At 42.1% G+C, this 22,947-nt stretch overlaps 1 protein-coding gene across 3 annotated transcripts in view; it reads right to left on the reverse strand.

The window, feature by feature from the left end:
• otud7a (OTU deubiquitinase 7A) overlaps positions 1–22,947 on the reverse strand; it is a 297,748-nt gene that overhangs the window by 150,945 nt on the left and 123,856 nt on the right. The window contains exon 1 of one of the 3 annotated variants that reach the window (XM_063071097.1): positions 7,677–8,386. The exons of the other annotated variants lie outside the window; for them this stretch is intronic. The gene's annotated coding sequence lies outside the window, so the exon portion shown is untranslated. Of the gene's footprint in view, positions 1–7,676; positions 8,387–22,947 lie in introns of those variants that run through there. 3 annotated transcript variants of the gene reach the window in all.

Below are 22,947 nucleotides of genomic sequence, written 5' to 3' on the forward strand. Positions count from 1 at the left end.
TCCAAGTGGGGTCTGACCAGGGTCCTATGTAGCTGCAACATTACCTCTCAGCTCTTAAACTCAATCACACGGTTGATGAAGGCCAATGTACCATATGCCTTCTTAATCACAGAGTCAACCTGCATAGCAGCTTTGAGTGTCCTACGGACTCGGACCGCAAGATTAGATTAGATTAGATTATGAGGACAATCAGTCCTCGTTTATTGTCATTTAGAGATGCATGCATGCATTAAGAAATGATACAATGTTCTTCCAGAGTGATATCACAAAAAAAAGACAAACCAAAGACTAACACTGGCAAGACCACATAATTATAACATATAGTTACAGCAGTGCAAAGCAATACCATAATTTGATATACAGCAGACCATGGGAACGGTAAAGAAAAAGTCTCAAAGTTCCGATCGACTCCCGATAGCCCTGATAGCACGCAGCAGAAGGGAGAAACTCTGTCTGCCATAAACCTCCAGGCACCAACAACTGTCGATGCATTGGAAGCACCTCTGACTCTGACTCTGAGTCCGTCCAAAAACTTCGAGCATCCGACCAGCCCTTTGACTCTAAGCACCATCTCTGCCAAGTGCTTTAACCCCGTCCCGGCCGCCGAGCAACAAGCAAAGCCGAGGATTCGGGGCCTTCCCCTCCGGAGATTCTGGATCACACAGTAACAGCGGCATCCCTATGATCCTCCACACTACCAAGTGTCTTACCATTAATGCTATATTTTGCCATCATATTTGACCTACCAAAATGAACCACCTCATACTCTGGGTTGAACTCCATCTGCCACTTCTCAGCCCAGGTTTACATCCTATCAATGTCCCACTGTAACCTCTGACAGCCCTTCATACTCCCAACCTTTGTGTCATCAGCAAACTTACTAACCCATCCCTCCACTTACTCATCCAGGTCATTTATAAAAATCACAAAAAGTAGGGGTCCCAGAACAGATACCTGGGGCACATCCTGGGCACCGGCTCGAAGTTTTTGGACGGACTCAGAGTCAGAGTCAGAGGTGCTTCCAATGCATCGACAGTTGTTGGTGCCTGGAGGTTTATGGCAGAGAGAGTTTCTCCCTTCTGCTGCGTGCTATCAGGGCTATCGGGAGTCGAATATGTAGAATATGACCTGTCTACAAGCACTCTTTGCCTTCTGTGGGCAAGCCAGTTCTGGATCCAAAAAGCAATGTCCCCTTGGATCCCATGCCTCCTTACTTTCTCAATAAGCCTTGCATGGGGTACCTTATCAAATGCCTTGCTGAAATCCATATACACTACATCTATTGCTTTACCTTCATCAATGTGTTTAGTCACATCCTCAAAGAATTCAATCAGGCTTGTAAGGCACGATCTGCCTTTGACAAAGCCATGCTGACCATTCCTAATCATATTATGCCTCTCTAAATGTTCATAAATCCTGCCTCTCAGGATCTTCTCCATCAACTTAGCAACCACCGAAGTAAGACTCGCTGGCCTATAATTTCCTGGGCTATCCCTACTCCCTGTATTGAATATGGGAACAACATCTGCAACCCTCCAATCCTCCGAAACCTCTCTCGTCCTCATTGATGACGCAAAGATCATTGCCAGAGGCTCAGTAATCTCCTCCCTCGCCTCCCACAGTAACCTGGGATACATCTTGTCTGGTCCCGGTGACTTATCCAACTTGATGCTTTCCAAAACTTCTAGCACATCCTCTTTCTTAATGGCTACATGCTCAAGCTTTTCAATCTACTGTTAGTCATCCCTATAATCGCCAAGATCCTCTTCTGTAGTGAATACTGAAGCAAAGTATTCATTAAGTACCTCCACTATTTCGTCTGGTTCCATACACACTTTTCCACTGTCACACTTGATTGGTCCTATTCTCTCACGTCTTATTCTCTTGCTCTTCACATACTTGTGGAATGCCTTGGGGTTTTCCTTAATCCACCCACCAAGGCCTTCTCCTTTTTTTGGCGTGTGGCTGCGTGCGTGCGATTCTGTGCGTGTGCGTGCATGCATCCGTGATGATGTCTTTTTCATGGCTTTTTACAAGGCGTGGAGTGAGAGAGAGACTGTGTGGCTGCGTGCGTGCGATTCTGTGCGAGTGCGTGCATGCATCCGTGATGATGTCTTTTTCATGGCTTCTACAAGGCGCGGAGCGAGAGAGAGACTGTGTAGCACACCACTCCTCACACAGACATTTTCGCAGTATTTTCCCCTTTATTTTACGAGGTCGAGTTGCGATCTCGATGCTCAACCTGGCACGGATGGAAAGCGTATTCGGGAGCGGACCCGACTGGTTTTAAACCCGGGAAACTTCGCTCCAGGGTCCAGCGCCGATGTCATTGCGCCACCAACTCGCCCCTGCTGAGGCCTTCTCATGGCCCCTTCTGGCTCTCCTAATTTCATTCTTAAGCTCCTTCCTGCTAGCCTTATAATCTTCTAGATTCCTATCATTACCTAGTTTTTTGAACCTTTCGTAAGCTCTTCTTTTCTCCTTGACTAGATTTACAACAGCCTTTGTACACTATGGATCTTGAACCCTACCATCTTTTCCACGTCTCATCGGAACATACCTACTCAGAACCCCACGCAAATATCCCCTAAACATTTGCCACATTTCTTCCATACGTTTCCCAGAGAACATCTGTTTACAATTTATGCTTCTAAGTTCCTGCCTGATAGCTTCATATTTCCCCTTACTCCAATTAAATGCTTTCCTAACTTGTCTGTTCCTATCCCTCTTCAATACTATGGTAAAGGAGATAGAATTAAACACACTCTTGCCCTCTTTGTTGCCACTTGCTGCAATTTCAGATGCCACCATGTTTGTAGCAAACTGTTTACCTTCCCTCCTTTCTGAGGTGAGTACAAGTATGAATATAGTCAAGGAGGACTGTCCTGCAGGGGTGAACCACAGGCCTGTCACTGGACCCGCCTTACTGCCCATCTGTGAGCATAGTCTGTGTTCCTCCTCAGCAGCGTCCCCCTGGCACGTACGTATGGCTTGCATGTCTGGCATACCCGTGCTGCTTGAGAGGTGCAGGGGGTTGTGGGCAGACCCCAATGGGACTATAATTTTGAGTGTCTGGGCTGCGGCTTTGGCAGCCTCATCGGCCATGGCGTTACCAGTGGAGATTTTATCAGTCTGGTGGATATAAGCTGAGCATTTGATAATGGCCAATATTTTTGGAAGTTGCAAGGCAGTGAGGAGATTCTGTACAAACATAGTATTGCTAATAGGATGTCCTGAGGAGGTGAGGAAACTCCGGCATTCCCAAAGCGCTACATAGTCATGACCTGCCCCGAAAGTGTGTCGAGAATCAGTGTAGATGTTTGCATGTTTGTTGGTGGCAAGGCTACAGGCACGAGTGAGGGCAAATAACCATATAACAATTACAGCAGGGAAACAGGCCATCTTGGCCCTTCTAGTCCGTGCCAAACTCTTACTCTCACCTAGGGCCACCAACCTGCACTCAGACCATAACTCTCCATTCCTTTCCTGTCCATATATCTATCCAATTTAACTTTAAACGACAACATCGAACCTGCCTCAACCACTTCTGCTGGAAGCTCATTCCACACAGTTACCACTCTCTGAGTAAAGAAGTTCCCCCTTATGTTACCCCTTAACTTTTGCCCTTTAACTCTCAACTCATGTCCTCTTGTTTGAATCTCCCCCATTCTCAATGGAAAAAGCCTATCCACGTCAACTCTATCAATCCCCCTCATAATTTTAAACACCTCTATCAAGTCCCCCCTCAACCTTCTACGCTCCAAAGAATAAAGACCTAACTTGTTCAACCTTTCTCTGTAACTTAGGAGATGAAACCCAAGTAACATTTTAGTAAATCTCCTCTGTACTCTCTCAATTTTATTGACATCTTTCCTATAATTCGGTGACCAGAACTGTACACAATACTCCAAATTTGGCCTTACCAATGCCTGATACAATTTCAACATTACATCCCAATTCCTATACTCAATGCTCTGATTAATAAAGGCCAGCATACCAAATGTAATATGTATGACAAACAACATTGGACCCAGTAAAGATCCCTGAGGCACACCGCTCTACACCGTCCTCCGATCTGACACACAGTTATCCACCACTACTCTCTGGCGTCTCCCATCCAGCCACTGGTGAATCCATTTCACTACTTTGATATTAATGCCTAACGATTGAACCTTCTTAACTAACTGTCCGTGTGGAACCTTGTCAAAGGCCTTACTGAAGCACATACAGACAACATCCACCACTTTACCCTTGTCAACTTTCCTAGTAACCTCATCAAAAAATTCAACAAGATTTGTCAAACATGACCTTCCACGCAAAATCCATGTTGACTGTTCCAAATCAATAAACTGTTCCTAATAACTCAGCTTTTTGTGCCGGCATGGCTGCCTGATCAAGTACCGTGTCATCTGAGGCTACGTCCACAGTAGACCGGATAAATCCGTTACCGAAGCTGTCTCTCTTTGTTTTGACCCTCCGTCCACACTGAAACGAAGTTTTCCTCCCCCGAAAATGGAGATTTTCTAAAACACCCTCCAGAGTGTGTAAAGTTGAAAACGCCGATTGTGCAGAGCAGTGTGGATGGGGTAAACAGATATTTTTTAAACCTAACAATTTCAGAACAGGCGGCAACGAGACTGAAGCCAGAAGAGTTAGAAATGTACTCACCAAATACGTACTTTGACCCCTAGCTTACTGAATAAATAAGTATACTCACTTTCCCCTGTTTTCTGTCCTTGCTTCTCTGACAATAGATGTGTAACAGCCTAATGTAACATTGTATGGAAATACAAGATAACACTGATGCAGACATGTTTTATACACTCAACAAGGTGCTTTAAATGCAACAGAGTTAGTCAGTTTCTCAATGTTCGTCGTCAGCCGGGTCATACTGTCTGTGAACTCCCTGTCGGTTGCCTCCATACGCCCTAGTATTTGTTTCTTTTTAGTTTTAACTCCTGCGCAATAACCAACAGCAATTCCTTTTAACTTTTTCTAGTCTGTAACTGGACAAACACGCACCAAGTATATCGCTTCCTCTTCGCTTGTTTTCTGTGTGTCCTATGCATGCTCAATAGGAGGAGATTCACCCAAATATCCGTTCGAACGTGGACAGAGATATTTTTAAAAATGCCTGGTGTGGACGCCTGTCGTTTTTACACGAAACCGGCATTTTCAAAATTATCCGGTCAAGTGTGGACGTAGCCTGATCTGTGACCACAGCATAGCCGGAACATCTCTGACCTTGAGGGCCAATGGAAGAACTACCATCGACATACAAGGTTATGTCGGAGTCCTGTGGGGGTTGGTCCATGAGGTCCTCGCGGGCTGTGGTGAGGAGTTGATTTTGCAGCACGCAATCGTGTTCAGAATCCTTTGTAACCTGTGGTGGCGACGTTAGGAAGGTGGCCGGCTTTAAAGTGGGCCAGTGAAAAGGTGTCAGCAGCAGGTTGCTCGTTAAGACTGTCCCTTGGCCTGAGTGGGATGTTGTGTCTCTCGGGAGGTCAAAGGCTTCACCACCGAGTGGAAAGAGAGCACATTTACAGTACCTTAGTGATGTTAACAGGCTATTGGAGTGCCTTTTCCAGTTGGTCTGGTCCTCATTGCTTGGCACCCCCTCTCAGCTCTTGGTAAATCCAGTATCCCAGTTCTGCCTTCCATTTCCGTCCATCGTCTACAGATAATATCATGCAACAAAGTCCGAAAAAATCCTTCTGAATTGTGCTCCACACATATTGTGTGAAAGGCCCCGGTTTCTCCTTTCTGTCAGGGGCCTGATTCATTATCATGATCATCTCTTGTGGCTTCCATGGGGCTTAGACAGGGATAACCACTGGCTGATCTTGCTCCCCCACCCTGGGATTTGGCATCATTCGGATAAGTAACTGTCTCTGGGGTTCAGGTGGGGGCCTTTTCTCGGGGACTGAGCTTACCTGTTCTTCAGTATCACCTCGTGGGATGGTTGGATATAGGGGCTCTGTTCTCCCCCTTCCCCTGTGTTTCACCCTTCCTCCCACTGTGTCAGAGAACCCCAGAGAAATTTCAGGTCCCCAGGTCTTATCACCAGGGGTGCAGTGCTGCCAGATGGCTAAAAGTGTAAAAAACTTATTTGCTTTATTTCTGTTATTTTTAGGGTTCTTTTCATGAAATTCTGCACCCTTTTTTCTCCAAACATACCTTAGCTCATTGCGGCCAAAAAGTTCTATTCAAAAGGTTCAAAGGAACATCTAAACAAGCCTGATGTATTTTGGAAACAAGTCCTGTGGACTAATGAAGTTAAAATAGAACTTTTTGGCCATAATGAACAAAGATAAGTTTGGAGAAAAAAGGGTGCAGTATTTCATGAAAAGAACCCCTCTCCAAATATTAAGCACGCGGGTGGATCGATTATGCTTTGGGCTTGTGTTGCAGCCAGTGGCACGGGGAACATTCACTGGTAGAGGGAAGAATGAATTCAATTAAATACCAGCAAATTCTGGAAGCAAACATTACACTGTCTGTAAAAAAAGCCAAAGATGAAAAGAGGATGGATTCTACAACAGGATAATATATATATGTCACACCCAATTTATGTACCTGCTCATTACATGACTGGGGCAAGGAATTTGCCCAGTACATGAAATGAGCAGGTACACAAATTGGGTGTGACATACGAGGGGTGATTGATAAGTTCATGGCCTAATTTTAGAAAACCTCGCAATTTTCAATTATCTGAAACAGAAATACCACAAAAGTTATTAACTTCAAACTTTCTGCATAATCACTCAGAGTTGAACTGCACGTGCATGTAATGAGAGCTGTATAACCTTAGGCCACGAACTTATCAATCACCGCTCGTACAGCTTCGGCACCTAAAAAATTGGCACTGCACCCCTGCTTATCACCAGCCAGTTTTTATCATGATCACTTTCATCAAACAAGGTTGGTAAGCCAGACATGCTCCCAGGATCCCATAATTCATTCCCGATTTGTCTCTGCGTTTGTAGCTTTTGGCCTTCGGCTTTATCTTTTCCAACCTTAACCTCCCTCTGGTGCTTTTCCTCCTCCCTTTTTTGTCTGCTGTCTACCCATTCATTTTTCGCTTTGATAGTCGCCCAGGTTTTAGTCTCTCCGTCTAAACTACACACCTCTATTCCTCTATCACATGCTTTATTTCGCCAACTTGTCGACAGCGACTCATTCCATTTCTTGTCTGCCGGTTCTTTCCATTGTTTGATCAAGGTTTTCTATTTGTTACCATAATTATTTTTCCAGACCATTTTTACGGCTTTGTCACAGCTTGTCATGTCTCAAGTCCCTCCCCATGGCCACACTTCATCCCGCAATTTCTTATATAAAATACCACTTAAAACATGTAAATCTTTCTCTTTATCATGAAACAACTCATACTTTTTGCCTATTCCTACCTGAGTTTAATTTTTACTCAATATCTGTGCATGGTATCTACTGTTCAATTTTCCTACTTCCTTTACCCGACTTTAATTCTTATACAACTCTTAATTTTACCCGACATATGCCACATGTCCAATTGTATGGATTTTATTCTTTCTTTTTGACCAGACACAGTGTCTACTGATCAATTCTCCTGGTTTTTCTTTACTTGACTTTAACTCTTACCCGATGTTAACTTTTACCCGACACCTGTCAGCTGTCCAATTTTCAAACAATTGTCCTACCTTATATGAGTCTCTCAGCAGATTCAATCCGGGTCTCGTTAAAGTCCTGTGTTGAGGTCCAGGCGTGGGGCAGAGACTCACACCGGTATCATGGGGAGTGACAAAGACAATTCGTCTTTGTGGGCCCGATCGGTCCCCGTAGATAGGATGTTCGGTCTGTCACTTACTCAGCCCGCCTCAATGTCACAATCACTATGTGGGTACCCTGCTCGCAGCAGCGCCAAATGTGGTAGCCGAATCCGGATAAACGCACTCAGAGACTGTATAAGTATAAACCCTTTACTCAAAGCCTCCGGGGCACTTCGGTCAGTCGCTCAAACAGGAACAGTCAGTGACTGTTCCTGCTCAGTCCACCAACTAACTGGCAGTTCCTCTTACAGGATAGATGTAGTTGCTCACATACAGCTGCACTGACCAAGCTGGAGCCAGTCTCATCTATGTGCATGACAGTACAAAGAAACAAGGACATTGAAACACTAACTGCCTAACTACAAGAAGAAATATTGCTCAGCATTCAATAGCAAGATTAGCACATCTGTTAATCATCAGTGGTTTCTTGCAGAAAAACAGGCTGCTATGTTTAACCGACTGTGTTAACCCTTTACATACTTTATCAGGGTCAGCAACTTTAAATTCCTTGGTTATTACTTCAGAGGATTTGTCCTGGGCTCAGCAGGCAAATGTAATTACAAAGAAAGCACAGTAGCACCTCTACTTCCTTAGGAATTAGGGAAGATTTGGCATGACATCTAAAAGTTTGACAAACTTGATAAATGTGTAGCGGCGAGTATATTGACTGGCCACATCACTGTATGGAAACACCAGAGCTCACACTGCCAGGTTCAGGAATAACTGTTACTCCTCAACCATAAGGACCAATCAAATAAAGACACGCAGGATTTTAGAAGAAACCACTGTCAATGTGTTTGATACTTTAGTTGCAGATCTATCAACTATTGCTCAATCACTCAACAATCTGCTGAAGTGCTCAGACAACCCCCTTGAAGAACTGAAAGTATTTCAAACTAATTAAAAGGCGACATTGTTGACTGCACCTGCATTAAGAATCCCTGATACAGATAAACCATTTACCCTGTATGTTAATGAGAAACACATGCTGCCAGTCTTAACTCAAGAACATGGAGATCGACAGTGTCCTGTGGGTTATTACTCTAAAGATCTGACTCTGTACACTAATGGCTCTCAATAACTGAAAGAGGAATTCAAATCAAAGAGGCTCCCTCACGTTTGCCCCTCTGACCCTCAACACAGGTGCCACCCGGGACTGAGTCCTGAGTCCCCTCCTCTACTCCCTTTACACCCACGACTGTGCTGCCACACACAGCTCCAATCTGCTGAACAAATGTGCAGATGACATGACGTTGATCAGCTTTACTTATAGCGATGATGAGACAGCCTACAGAGAAGAAGTTAACACGCTGACACAGTGGTGCCAGGATAACAACCTTTCCCTCAATGCCCAAAAATCAAAAGAGCTGATTGTGGAATTCAGAAATAATAAGACGAAGGAACACACACCAAACCTCAGGGAGATCAGAAATGGAGAGGGTGAGCAATTTTCAGAGTTGGACTGTGCCTAATCAGCGAGCTGGAGCATGAGAAGCAGCAGCAGTTTCATTTAGGTCCACGGATGAAGCTTAAAAAGAGGCAGTGCCTCATAGCAGTTTTCAGAGTTCACTGTGCCCAGTGAACAGGAGCACGAGAAGAAGCAGTGATTTCATCTAGGTCCGCAGCTGAAGTTCAAAAAAGACAGCACTTTGCAGCAGTTTTCGGTGAATGGGATACATTAGAAAGGGTGAATAAAAATAAGGCACGGGCAAGCAGAGCGGGCATTGTGTGAGTGGGCCAGTGTTAGAGTGGCTTTGGTTCATCAGGCATGGGTCAGGTAGGTACAGAACACAGAAAAGCTACAGCACAATGAAGGCCCTTCGGCCCACGATGCTCTCCTAGGGTTACCCATAGCCCTCTATTTTTCTAGGCTCTATGTACCTATCCAGGAGTCTCTTAAAAGACCCTATCGAATCTGCCTCTACCACCATCGCCGGCAACCCATTCCATGCACTCACCACTCTCTGTGTAGAAAACTTACCCCTGACATCTCTGTACTCACTTCCAAGCACCTTAAAACTGTGCCCTCTTGTGTTAGCCATTTCAGCCCTGGGAAAAAGCCTCTGACTATCCACACAAGCAATGCCTCTCATCATCTTATACATCTCTATCAGGTCACCTCTCATCCTCCGTTGCGCCAAAGAGATAAGGCCAAGTTCACTCAACCTATTCTCATAAGGTATGCTCCCCAATCCAGGCAACATCCTTGTAAATCTCCTCTGCATCTTTTCTACAGTTTCCACATCCTTCTTGCAGTGAGGTGGCCAGAAATGAGCACAGTACTCCAAGTGGGATCTGACCAGGGTCCTATATAGCTGTAACATTACCTTTCAGCTCTTAAACCCTATTTGGTAAGTTGCTTCTTTATTCAGCTCTCCTCATCTGTTGGGGCACAATTAGTGCAGTGAGAATGGCTCCAGAGACTCTGTTTTGTTCTGTTTGTAAGATGGGGGATAACCATATCTGCACCAGGCTGCAGCGTTAAGGAACTGGAGCTGTAGATAAGGGGCCCAAAGCTGCTCACAAAACTCAAGGCGAAGCCTCACTAGCGGTTTATAAAGTTTCAAAATTACATCCTTGCTTTTATATTCTAGTCCTCTTGAAATGAATGCTAACATTGCATTTGCCTTCTTCACCACTGACTCAGCCTGCAAGTTAACCTTTAAAGAATCCTGCACAAAGACTCCCAAGTCTCTTCGCACGTAAATTTTTGATTTTTTTCTCCATGTAGAAAATACTTACCCGTTTACTTCTACCAAAGTGAATGGCCATACACTTCCTGACACTCTATTCCATCTGCCACTTCTTTGCCCATTCTCTGAATCGAAGCCTTTCTGTACTCCCTCTACTTCCTCAAATCTTCTTACTCCTCCACCTATCTTCATATCGTCCGCAAACTTTGCAACAAAACCATCAATTCCATCATCCAAGTCATTGACAAACAACATAAAAAGAGTGGTCCAATTCAGACCCCTGTGGAACACCATGAGTTGCTGGCAGCCAACTAGAAAATACTTCCTTTCCCCCCCACTCTTTGCCTCCTGCCAATCAACCACTGCTTATCCAGGCTGATATCTTTCCTGTAATACCATGGGCTCTTAACTTTTAAGCAGCTTCATATGTGGCACCTGTCAAATGACTTCTGAAAATCCAAGTACACAACATCCATTGTTTCAGCTTGCTTCTGTCCCACCGAACTCATTTCTGCATACCTCCACACTGTTTTATCCCCCCTTGTTCAATCCCTTCCCACCTATGTTCGTGACACTTCTCATGCTCTGAATTTTTTCAATGACTTTAAGTTCCCTGGCCCCCACCGCTTTATTTTCACCATGGATATCCAGTCCCTATGTACCTCCATCCCTCACCAGGAAGGTCTCAAAGCTCTCCGCGTCTTTCTGGATTCCAGACCTAAGCAGTTCCCCTCTACCACCACTCTCCTCCGTCTAGCAGAATTAGTCCTTACTCGTGATAATTTCTCCTTTGGCTGCTCCCACTTTCTCCAAACTAAAGGTGTAGCCATGGGCACCCGCATGGGTCCCAGCTATGCCTGCCTTTTGGTTGGCTGTGTGGAACAATCCATGTTCCAAGCCTATACTGGTATCTGTCTCCCACTTTTCCTTCGCTACATTGACAACTGCATTGGCGCTGCTTCCTGCACGCATGCTGAGCTCGTTGACTTCATTAACTTTGCATCCAACTTTCACCCTGCCCTCAAGTTTACCTGGTTCATTTCTGACACCTCCCTCCCCTTTCTTGATCTTTCTGTCTCTATCTCTGGAGACAGCTTATGTACTGATGTCTACCATAAGACTACGGACTCTCACAGCTACCTGAACTATTCCTCTTCCCACCCTGTCTCTTGCAAAAATGCCATCCACTTCTCACAACTCCTCCATCTCTGCCGCATCTGCTCTCAGGATGAGGCTTTTCATTCCAGGACGAAGGAGATGTCCTCCTTTTTTAAAGAAAGGGGCTTCCCTTCCTCCACCATCAACTCTGCTCTCAAACACATCTCTCCCATTTCACGCACATCTGCTCTCACCCCATCCTCCCGCCACCCCACTAGGAATAGGGTTCCCCTTGTCCTCGCCTACCACCCCACCAGCCTCTGGATCCAACATATAATTCTCTGTAACTTCCGCCACCTCCAACGGGATCCCACCACCAAGCACATCTTTCCCTCCCCCCTTTTCTGCTTTCCACAGGGATCGCTCCCGATGCGACTCCCTTATCCATTCTTTTCAAATCTTTTTATTATTATTATCCAAAATTAATAAGAGTACATCAAAGTAGGCAACACTTACAACGTCTCAAAAAAAACATTGTTTTAAAGATTGAAAAAATTTTGGTGACAAAAAAAAGAAAAAAAAACTCTACTAAGCAAGAAAAAGTGAGAAAAAAAACCCATCAGGTGTTCAACCCTGGAGCCATGCGTCATACAAAAAGCTTCTAAAGATAAACATCAAACTGCCAGCAAGATAAAAAAATATCAAAAATTTACAATTAGATCATGGAGGAAATCTATCAATTAACTCAAATGATAGTAACGAGCAAATGAACCCCATCTTTTCTCAAAATCAAACATAGGTTCAAATGTTCGACTTCTAATTTTCTCCAAACTAAGACATAGTATCACTTGAGAGAACCATTGTGACAAAATGGGAGCTGATGTATCCTGCCACTTCAACAAAATGGCCCTCCTAGCTATCAATGTAACAAATGCAATAACATGATGGTCAGACAAAGAGATATCGCGGATATTTTGAGGAATTATTCCAAAAATCACAGTTAATTTGTTAGGTTGTAAATTAATTTTAAGTGTTTTAGAAATTGTAGAAAAAACTGACTTCCAGAACTGTTCCAGTATAGAACAGGACCAAAACATGTGTGTCAGTGTAGCTGTCTCAGTTTTACATCTATCACACAACTATCAACATTAGGAAACATTTTAGACAATCTCTCCTTCATCAACTAGTAACGATGTACAATTTTAAATTGAATCAGTGAATGACTTGCACAGATCGAAGAAGAGTTAATCAACTTCAAAATCTGCGTCCAGTCTTCCGTCATAAAAGTCAAATTAAGTTCCTTTTCCCAATCTTGATTAATCTTAAATAAAGGACGCTTATCCCATTGTAATAGTAAATTACAAATTCTTCCAATGGAACCTTTCAGCAAAGGGTTCATACTCGTAATAGTATCTAACAGGTTGGCATCCAATATGTAAGGAAAATTACTTAAATATTTTTTGTAAGAAATGTCTAACTTGAAGGTATTGTAAAAAGTGTGAGTATGAAAGAGAATATTTATCAACTAATTGTTCAAAAGACATCAGTCTATCTTCTTTAAATAAATCCAGAAAGAATTAATACCTTTATTTTTCCACTGTAAAAAAAATTGGGTCACTCAAAGAAGGCTTAAAAAAGTAATTTCAATAGATTAAACTACAAAGTTTAAATTTTTTAAGATTAAAAAAATTACGGAACTGGAGCCAAGTTTGTAAAGAATGCTTAATCACAGGGTATAAATTTAAATTAGCAACTTTAGCTAATTGTATAGGTAAAGCAGCTCCCAATAACGAGGTTAAATAAAACTGTTTCACAGCTTTCAATTCCAAATCTACCCAAATTGGCCAATCGTTCTTATCAACGCAGTGTAACTGAAACGATCTAATTCTTAGAACCTAATTCTTAAATTAGGCAAAGTGAGACCTTCATCATTTTTCAACTTTTGTAAGTGACATTTACTAATTCTTGGTGTTTTATTATTCCAAATAAAAGATAAAATAATAAAATCAATCCGATCAAAAAACTTAGTCAGAAAAACAGGGATATTCTGAAATAAATATAAACATTTTCGTAAAATCGCAAACACGAGGAATTCTGCAGATGCTGGAAATTCAAGCAACACACATCAAAGTTGCTGGTGAACGCAGCAGACCAGGCAGCGTCTCTAGGAAGAGGTACAGTCGACGTTTCAGGCCGAGACCCTTCATCAGGACTGGTAAAATCATCATTTTAACTATATGGATGCAACCAACAAGTGAAAACGTAAGTGCGTTCCATCTACTAAATAAATACTTCACAGAATCTACCAAGGGAACAAAATTAGCTTTATAAAGATCCTTATATTTTTTTAAGTGATTATAACACCTAAGTATCTAAAGGAATCCGTGACTTTGAAAGGAGTATTACCATATATAGAAACAGATTCATTTAAAGGATCATTTTTACTAAAATTTATTTTATATCCTGAAAAATTTCCAAATTCATTAAATAACTTTAGCAAGGCAGGAATAGATTCCTCGGGATTGGATATATAAACCAGTAAATCATCAGCGTAAAGAGAAATCTTCTGAATGGTCTCATTCATAAAAACCTCATGAATATCTTTAGCTTCACGAAGAGCAATAGCAAGGGGTTATAGTATTAAATTAAATAACAAAGGATTTAATGGATAACCTTGTTTCGTCCCCTGTGAAAGCTGAAAAAAGGGGATCTACAGTTATTAATAATAACAGTAGCAATAGGGGTTTTATATATCATTCTAATCCAATTATTAAAATTAACACCAAAGCCAAATTTCTCTGAAACATTAAATAAATATTTCCATTCGACTCGATCGAACGCTTTTTCAGTATCCAAAGAGACGGTGCATTGTGGAGTTTTAAAAGACGACAAATATATAATGTTAAATAATCTCCGAAAATTTGAAAAAGAATAACGACCCTTTATAAAGCCTGTTTGATCTTTCTCCAACCGATTGGCCATTATCTTTGACAGAATCTTAGCATCAACATTCAATAATGAAATAGGTCTATATGAGCCACAATCAGTAGGATCTTTATCCTTTTTAATTAAAAAAAGAGGGTAAGTCACCTTTCACAAAAGAATCCTTAAACATTTCCAACATATACGGAGAAAGAAATTTTCCAAATTTTTAATAAAATTCTACAGGATAGCCATCAAGTCCAGGGGCCTTACCAAACTGCACTGAAAAAATAGCTTTATGAATTTCGGCTTCAGTAATTTGGGCATCAAGTGTTTTCTGATCCTCAACAGAAATTTGAGAAAAAACAATCTTTCGTAAGAAAGCATTCATTTTAGAAGAATCTACTGGATATTGAACAAATATCTTGTTCTGGATGCTGTTGAGGGGATGACCTGACAGGGGACGCCCACAGTGACCGGGTCTCTGGCACTGAGCCTGGCACTGTTGTGCAGGAGAGAAGGAGGGAGAAGAGAAATGTGGTAGTCGTAGGGGATTCCATAGTCAGGGGAACGGACAGGAGATTCTGTGAGCCTGATAGAGATACCCTCATGGTATGTTGCCTCCCAGGTGCCAGGGTACGGGATGTCTCGGATCGGGTCCTGAATATTCTGAAGGGGGAGGGTGAGCAGCCAGTTGTCTTGGTACATGTTGGTACCAACGACATAGATAGGACAAAGGAGGAGGTCCTGAAGAGAGATTTCCAGAAGTTAGGAAGGAAGCTGAGAAGCAGGACCTCCAGGGTAGTAATCTCGGGATTGCTACCTGTGCCACGTGCTAGCGAGGGCAAGAATAGTAGGATCAGGCAGATGAATGTGTGGCTGAGAGACTGGTGCAGGGGGCAGGGCTTCAGATTCTTGGATAATTGAGATCTCTTCTGGGGGAAGTATGACCTGTTCAAAAAGGACAGGTTACACCTGAACCCGAAGGGGACCAATATCCTGGCGGGAAAGTTTAATAGAGCTGTTAGGGAGGGTTTAAACTAATTTGGCAGGGGGATGGGAACCGGAATGACAGAGCAGAGGAAGGGGAAAACAGAAATAAATCTAAGATAGTGAGCAGTAAAGTTGTCAGGAAAGACAGGCAGGTGATGGGGCAAATTTGTAGCCATTGGGATGAGTTGCAGTGCAATAAAATTGCAGTGAAATCAAAGCCAAAAGTACCAAATACTGGTCTTAAGGTGTTATACTTAAATGCACGCAGCATAAGGAATAAGGCAGATGATCTTGTTGTACAGCTACAGATTGGCAGGTATGATATTGTGGCCATCACAGAGACCTGGCTAAAGGATGCATATCTCTGGGAGCTGAACGTCCAAGGATACACGGTATATCGGAAGGATAAGAAGGTAGGCAGAGAGGGAGGCGTGGCTTTATTGGTAAGAAATGATATTAAATCATTAGAAAGAGGTGATATAGGATCGGAAGGTGCAGAATCTTTATGGGTTGAGCTAGGGAAATTGCAGGGGTAAAAGGACCCTGATGGCAGTTATGTATAGGCCTCCAAACAGCTGCAGGGATCTGGACTACAAATTACAACAGGAAATAGAAAAGGCTTGTCAGAAGAGCAGTGTTATGATAATTGTGGGGGATTTTAACATGCGAGTGGATTGGGAAAATCAGAGAGAGAGAATTTGTAGAATGTCTGCGAGATGGCTTTTTAGAACAGCTTGTTGTTGAGCCCTAGGGGATCGGCTGTACCGGATTGGGTGTTGTGTAATGAACCAGAGGCGATTAGAGAGATTGAGGTGAAGGAACCCTTAGGAGGCAGCGATCATAACATGATTGAGTTCACTGTGAGATTTGAAAAAGAGAAGCCGAAATCTGATGTGTCGGTATTTCAGTGGAGTAAAGGAAATTACAGTGGCATGAGAGACGAACTGGCCAAAGTTGACTGGAAAAGGACACTAGCGGGAAAGACGGCAGAGCAGCAGTGGCTGGAGTTTATGCAAGAAGTGAAGAAGGTGCAAGATAAGTATATTCCAAAAAAGAAGAAATTTTCGAATGGAAAAAGGATGCAACCGTGGTTGACAAGAGAAGACAAAGCCAAAGTTAAAGCAAAGGAGAGGGCATACAAGGAAGCAAAAATTAGTGGGAAGGCAGAGGATTGGAAGTTTTTAAAACCTTACAGAAGGAAACCAAGAAGGTCATTAAGAGGGAAAAGATTAACTATGAAAGGAAGCTAGCAAATAATATCAAAGAGGATATTAAAAGCTTTTTCAAGTATATAAAGAGTAAAAGACAGGTGAGAGTAGATATAGGACCGATAGAAAATGATGCTAGAGAAATTGTAATAAGAGATATGGAGATGGCAGAGGAACTGAAAGAGTATTTTGCATCAGTCTTCACTGAGGAAGACATCAGCAGTATACCGGACACTCAAGGGTGGCAGGGAAGAGAAGTGTGCGTCCAGTCACAATTACAACAGAGAAAGTACTCAGGAAGCTGAATAGTCCAAAGGTAGATAAATCTCCCGGATCAGATGGAATGCACCCGTGTGTTCTGAAGGAAGTAGCTGTGGAGATTGTGGAGGCATTAGCGATGATCTTTCAAAAGTTGATAGATTCTGGCATGGTTCTGCAGGACTGGAAGATTGCAAATGTCACTCCGCTATTTAAGAAGGGGGCAAGGAAGCAAAAAGGAAATTATAGACCTGTTAGCTTGACATCGGTGGTTGGGAAGTTGTTGGAGTCGATTGTCAAGGATGAGGTTACAGAGTACCTGGAGGCATATGACAAGATAGGCAGAACTCAGCATGGATTCCTTAAAGGAAAATCCTGCCTGACAAACCTATTACAATTTTTTGAGGAAATTACCAGTAGGCTAGACAAGGGAGATGCAGTGGATGTTGTATATCTGGATTTTCAGAAGGCCTTTGACAAGGTGCCACACATGAGGCTACTTAACAAGATAAGAGCCCATGGAATTACAGGAAAGCTACATACGTGGATAGAGCGTTGGCTGATTGGCAGGGAGTGTGGGAATAAAGGGATCCTATTCTGGTTGGCTGCCGGTTACCAGAGGTGTTCCACAGGGGTCCGTGTTGGGGCTGCTTCTTTTTACATTGTACATCAACGATTTGGATTATGGAATAGATGGCTTTGTGGCTAAGTTTGCTGACGATACGAAGATAGGTGGAGGGGCCGGTAGTGCTGAGGAAATGGAGAGCATGCACAGAGACTTGGATAGATTGGAAGAATGGGCAGAGAAGTGGCAAATGAAGTACAATGTTGGAAAGTGTATGGTTATGCACTTTGGCAGAAGTAATAAACGGGCAGACTATTATTTAAATGGGGAAAGAATTCAAAGTTCGGAGATGCAACAGGACTTGGGAGTCCTCGTACAGGAAACCCTTAAGGTTAACCTCCAGGTTGAGTCGGTAGTGAAGAAGGCCAATGCAATATTGGCATTCATTTCTAGAGGAATAGAGTATAGGAGCAGGGATGTGATGTTGAGGCTCTATAAGGCGCTGGTGAGAACTCACTTGGAGTACTGTGGGCAGTTTAAGAACTTATTTAAGAAAGGATGTGCTGACGTTGGAGAGGGTACAGAGAAGATTCACTAGAATGATTCCGGGAATGAGAGGGTTAACATATGAGGAATGTTTGTCCGCTCTTGGACTGTATTCCTTGGAGTTTAGAAGAATGAGGGGAGACCTCATAGAAACATTTCGAATGTTGAAAGGCATGGACAGAGTGGATGTGGCAAAGTTGTTTCCCATGATGGGGGAGTCTAGTATGAGAGGGCATGACTTAAGGATTGAAGGGCGCCCATTCAGAACAGAAATGCGAAGAAATTTTTTTAGTCAGAGGGTGGTGAATCTATGGAATTTGTTGCCACGGGCGGCAGTGGAGGCCAAGTCATTGGGTGTATTTAAGGCAGAGATTGATAAGTATCTGAGTAGCCAAGGCATCAAAGGTTATGGTGAGAAGGCGGGGGAGTGGGACTAAATGGGAGAATGGATCAGCTGATGATAAAATGGTGGAGCAGACTCGATGGGCCGAATGGCCGACTTCTGCTCCTTTGTCTTATGGTCTTATTTATAAAATTCAGTATAAAAATAGAATAGTACAGCACAGTACAGGCCCTTTGGCCCACAATGTTGTGCCGACACTCAAACCCTACCTCCCATGCACACTTGCACAAGCAAGGACTCAAATACTTGAACTAATGGCACTTTGTGCATTACTGTGATATTCTGGTCCTGCTGCAACTTATTTTCTGCTACTTATCTGTTTAATACTGTTTTTCTATTACTGTCTTGTTTTTATCTACCGCTTTATTTAATTGCCTGAGAGGAAGGCAAACAGAGTTTCATTGTACTTATGTATAATGACAAAAAAGATCGTTCAATTCAATATAACCCCCCACCTTAAATTCCTCCATATACCTGTCTAGTAGTCTCTTAATTTTCACCACTAACTCAGGCAGTGCATTCCACGCACCAACCACTCCCTGAGTCAAAAACCTTCCACTAATATCCCCCTTGAACTTCCCAGCCCTTACCTTAAAGCCATGTCCTCTTGTATTAAGCAGTGGTGCCCTGGGGAGGAGGTACTGGCTATCCACTCTATCTATTCCTCTCATTATGTTGTACACCTCTATCATGTCTCCTCTCATCCTCCTTCTCTCCAAAGAGTAAAGCCTTAATCTCTGATCATAATCCATACTCTCTAAACCAGGCAGCATCCTGGTAAATCTCCTCTGTACCCTTTCCAATGCTTCCACATCCTTCCCATAGTGAGGCGACCAGAACTGGACACCGTACTCCAATTGTGGCCTAACCAGAGTTTTATAGAGCTGCATCATTACCTCGCGACCCTTAAACCCCATCCCTCGACTTATGAAAGCTAACACCCCATAAGCTTTCTTAACTACCCTACCTACCTGTGAGGCAACTTTCAGGGATCTGTGGACATGTAACCCCAGATCCTTCTGCTCCTCCACACTACCAAGTATCCTGCCATTTACTTTGTACTCTGCCTTGGAGTTTGTCCTTCCAAAGTGTTCCACCTCACACTTCTCCGGGTTGAACTCCATCTGCCACTTCTCAGCCCACTTCTGCATCCTATCAATGTCTCTCTGCAATCTTCGACAATCCTCTACACTATCTACAACACCACCAACCTTTGTGTCATCTGCAAACTTGCCAACCCACCCTTCTACCCCCACATCCAGGTTGTTAATAAAAATCACGAAAAGTAGAGGTCCCAGAACCGATCCTTGAGAAATCTTGAAAAATCTTATTAATTTCTTCATATTCCCAAGCCAGGGTACCATCTTTCCTATGGATTTTCAAAATTTGCCTTTTGGCTCTGGCCATTTTTAATTGAGATGCAAGCAGTTTGTTATTTTTATCTCCAAACATATGAAATTGGCTCTTTAGCTTAAGCAAGTAGCCTTCAAAAGGATGAGTTAATAATAGACTATATTGTGATTGAAGTTCCACCCTTAGTTCGAATAAATCAATATTAGGGGAAATTGCATAAATATTATCGAAGTCTTCAGTTTGTTTTGAAATCTTATCTAATTCTACTTTAGTCTGTTTTTTAAGCTTAGCTGAATAAGAAATTATCTGACCACGCAAAAATGCTTTAAATGCATCCCCTCTATCATTAAAAAGAAAAAATTCTTTTATCTGGGCTTCAATGAAGCTGACAAAGTCAGAGTTCTGCAATAATGTCTGAGACATGCGCCATGGTGGGCGGGAAAGAATGACATCATCAAATTCGAAAGATAAACTCAGCGGCGCATGATCAGGTATAGCAATAGCGACATATTCACAATTCTTAACACTGGGCAAGAAGCGAGGATCGATTATAATATAATCCAGGGGTCCCCAACCTTTTTCGCACCGCGGACCGGTTTAATATTGACAATATTCTTGCGGACCGGCCGACCAGGGTCGGGGTGGGGGGGGGTGTTCAAGTAGGGTGAAATTCACCTCAACATGTATTTTACAGTTGGGGTTGCCAACTTTCTCACTCCCAAATAAGGGACAAAAGTAGCAGTCAAATCCCGGGACACTTGTATTTACCCCAGGAAAGACTACCATAACCATGAAGCCTTGCGCGGGCACCTGTGTGCGCATGCGTGACATGTGCATGCACGTATGTGCCAATTTTTTTTCCACAAATCAGTTTTTGCTTAATCTTCCCGACTATACTGTACATTATTTCTACTTTATATAGGCTGTGTATTTATCATATCATTCCTGCTTTTACTATATGTTAGTGTTATTTTAGGTTTTATGTGTTATTTGGTATGATTTGGTTGGTTATTTTTTTGGTCTGGGAACGCTCAAAAATTTTTCCCATATAAATTAATGGTAATTGCTTCTTCACTTTACACCATTTAGGCATGAAAGGTTTCATAGGAATGCTTTACTTTAGCAGGGGAAATACAGAACAAGGGCAGTCCCGAATGGGAGAAACCAATTCAGCCCAATATATGGGATATCCCAGCAAATATGGGACAGCTGGCAACCCTATGTTCAAGTTCAACAGTGCGTGACAGGGAACGAGGAAAGGTACAGCTGACTCGTATCATTTCCTCGCGGCCTGGTAGCATATGCTTTGCGGTTGGGGACCGCTGATATAATCGATCCTTGAATTTTTTTATAAACGTGAAAAAAAAGAATATTCTCTGTTATCACGATGTAAATATCTCCATAATCCAATCAATCCAAAATCAGTCAAAAAGGAGTTAATAAGTGACGCGGAGCGATTTGGAAGTCACTGATTGGTTGAGCTCTTGTCAATCAAAGGATTTAAACAACAGTTAAAATCCCCACCCATTATCAACATATATTTATTTAAATCAGGCAGTAAAGCAAATACCTTTTTAAAAAAAGGATCACCTAAGTTAGGACCATACAAATTGAACAAAAAAATTTTCTGTTACAGATTACTCCTTTAACAATTAAAAATCTACCATTAGAATCTGACTCAATATCCTCTTGAGTAAATATATTGGATTTAATAAAGAATGACACTCCCTTAGTTTTACTCTGAGAAGTGGAGTGAAATTGCAAACCCCTCCACCATCCAAAAAATCTATTTTGATCTCCCGCTCTGATATGTATCTCTTGGGCAAAAATTAAATCAGGTTGAAATCGGTTAATGATTTTAAAAGTCTTTTTTCGGTTGATAAGATGATTCCAACCACGTACATTCCAACTTATTACATTAATCTGTTTAAATACCATACCATACCATGTTATTCTACTTTACACATACGCACAGCACATACCAATACGGGATGATCAAAAATGGCGGCGATGAAGAATACAACTACATAGAAAACACGCATGCTCCGGAACCACCCAATGGGAAAAAACCCCTAACTGTAACCCCACCTCCCTCCCCCCACAGCCCAAAAAAAGCAGGCACCCTATGATAGAATACAAAGCCAGGGACTGCTCTGTCTGTACACAAAAAAAATGTAGAAAGATTCTCTGTTCCTCCCCCTAGTTAAATAAAAACCCACTGACCTTGTAAGAGGAGCAACGAAGTCTCAGTAAAGTGTTTACATTCCAGCATCTACAAACTATCCCATGTTTATATTTAATCTTTTTTTAAACAAAAAGAACCGAAATAATGTTATCTCTTGAAAAGAAAATCCAACACCATTTTAAATTTAACATTAAATCCCTAAAAAAAGTTTTAAATTCAGTTATAAGACGCTATAATAAAGCAAAAAGAAGTTAATAGAATATTTACCCCAACTAAATTTTCAAAACTACCAACTAGTAATATTGTATAAGTAATTGAACCCTCCTCTAAATATATATGTAGTCCCATTAGTAGGGAAAACTACCAATTAATTAATTAAGAAAGAAACAAAAAGAACATCAAACCTGATATTAGGTTAGATGAACAAGTCCCTTTACCTTCTTTTTCTCAGTTGAATGTCTGAATAACCATTTAAACAGTCATACTTGAACCATAGATCTTCTTTCCAAAAAAACCAATCAACAAATTCCCTTATCTTCTTTTAATAGTCTCTCAATGAAATGTCCAAGTAATCATCATAAATCTTCTTTCCAAAATGCCAATAATATGCAGATAACCAAGCAGCCTTCCAAGACAGTTCATTCAGCAGCTGCAGCAGGTATAGTTTGAACGAATGCCAGTGCAACTTTAGGATCAAAAAATGTACGAGGAGGACAATTAGGAAGAAAAACTTTAATTCTTGTTGGGTAATGCAAGGAAGGGAACAGTTTCTTATCATATGCCCATTTCATTACCAGAGCAAATTTTGATCTTTGTTCCATTACCTCCTTTGGATAATCCTCATAAAAATGGAGCTCAGACTCCTTAAATCTAAAAACTCTCTGTTTTCTTGCCTGTCACTTTAATTTTAATGTGATG

Source organism: Mobula hypostoma, chromosome 18 (assembly GCF_963921235.1).
Source record: "Mobula hypostoma chromosome 18, sMobHyp1.1, whole genome shotgun sequence".
NCBI lineage: Eukaryota > Metazoa > Chordata > Chondrichthyes > Myliobatiformes > Myliobatidae > Mobula > Mobula hypostoma.